The sequence below is a fragment of the Benincasa hispida genome, chromosome 1, assembly GCF_009727055.1.
Source record: "Benincasa hispida cultivar B227 chromosome 1, ASM972705v1, whole genome shotgun sequence".
Taxonomy (NCBI): Eukaryota; Viridiplantae; Streptophyta; class Magnoliopsida; order Cucurbitales; family Cucurbitaceae; genus Benincasa; species Benincasa hispida.
In genome coordinates this window covers 49,417,701-49,419,719 of record NC_052349.1, presented here as the reverse complement: position 1 = coordinate 49,419,719, position 2,019 = coordinate 49,417,701, and positions in this window count along the sequence as shown.

Sequence of the window (2,019 nt, the reverse complement as noted above, 5' to 3'; positions counted from 1 at the left end):
AAGAACCTAATATCTCGAGAGAGCTAGGTTAGAATCTGGACTCAAAAGAGCAAGATTAGACTTGAATAAACAAGAGATAGGGACATAGAGATAAGCTCTATTGTCAATTTGCATCGCATGCATCCTAGGAATAGGTATGATGATATGTGGTCGCCTTGTTTGTGTGTCATCACATATAGGAGATATAGAGGTTTATGTGTAGGCCCTATAAACACCTTTGCACATACATCGCATGCATTCTAATATTAGAAGCCATAGCATTCACACCGAAAGGTGGTTTACTATTGTATGCATGTTGCATGATCGTAAAGCATGAAAGCATTCTATGGAGTGTTAGCCGAAACCCTTCTCAACTCGTTCACCGCATATTCATCGCATCTCCAACTTACAAACTCTTTTCAACCTCCGCCGCATTTGTTATTTATTTTTCATCAACATAAAAAAACCCAACCATTTATTTATTTAACCAGTTACTGCAAGTCTTCATAAAAATCACCAATGCAAACTATTTTCACAAGTCCCTGTGTTCGACCCTGGACTTATCAGGAAACTCAGAGGAATTTACACTTGAATTCTACTGGGGAAACTTGAGTGCACAACGCAATTCCAACAACGCATAGCATCCATATTTCCACTTCATAATAACAAGCATCACATCTCTTCCCTTCTCTTGCCCTGCCTTCTAAGAAAAACTATGAACAAAGCTACTTCTATCTAAGGGAGAATTATCTAACTGTTAAACTCCTTCATTGAAGGTGGCCTCTGGTATTTATAGAGCTTCGGGGTGAAAGGCCACTTCTCTCTTATGATTGCACTGATGGGATGGCATTAATTCTCTGTCTGATGCATCGAATATTTGTCAACGAAAAGTTGAGTGTACTTGCTAAAATAGTTCGTTAACGTCTTGTCAACTTAATTCGGAATGGACCGTCATCAGGTTTCTGCCCCATCATGATTTATTATGCTTTTCACCCAGATCCGCCCACCAAAGATGCGGCGGCTCTATGCAGCAACCTTCTCGAGCATATATTCGCGAGCACAAATGATCGCATAGCCTTGCATTAACGCAATCGCTTAATGTGCTCGGCAGTTGATTTCTTTGGATCACATTTTTCGCCTTGTGTCAACACATATTCTGCACAAAAATACATAAGTTAACTACTTTAATGTGATGGACGCATGCGACCGCAATATTGTGAACTTAATGCTTCTGGATGCAATCTTGTATATTTTTATCATCGCAATCCTGCATTGTTTAATAACTTAACACTGTAATAATGTGCATTTCTGCCCGTTATCACACGCCCATCTCCGGAGTTTTATAGAAATCTGTAACACTTTTATGTTCCCAAACATCTCTGCTTCTTAAGTTCGACTAACATTGTTCCCATTTTCATTATGCGATCAAGCAAGGAAATTGGCATATTCTCTCGAACCAGGGGAGATAACGTGGGAACAAGTTGTATACAAGTTCATGAAGAAATACTTCCCTCCTACCGAGAATGCAAGAAGGAGGAAGTTAATCATGAATTTTGAATAAGAAATTGACGAATTGCTCAGCGACGCCTGGGCGAGGTTTAAGAGATTGGTGCAAGATTTTCCACACAACGGATTACCAGACTGTCTCTAGATGGAGATATTTTATCACAGTTTGGACCCTACATTGCAGACACCTGCCAATGCGGCAGTAGTTGGTGGTCTGCTTGATAAAACTTATGATGAGGCTAAAAATATCCTTGATCACATATCAAAGAATCATGAAGATTGGCAGGAAAGTGATCAGCGCGTAAAACTTTAAGAAGGCAATGCAAACAATGAGGTCATCGCATCTCTACAGAATCAAATGAATGCGATGCGATGATTAATCTGTTACAGGGCATCGCAATCAACAACCCTGGAACGCAAAGAGGGCAGGTCAACACAATTGAACAAACGAGCACGAGTTGTGCTACTTATGGAGAATCGCATCCGATTGAAGAATGTCCATGAAACCCACGGTCAGTCTACTTTGTAAAAGAC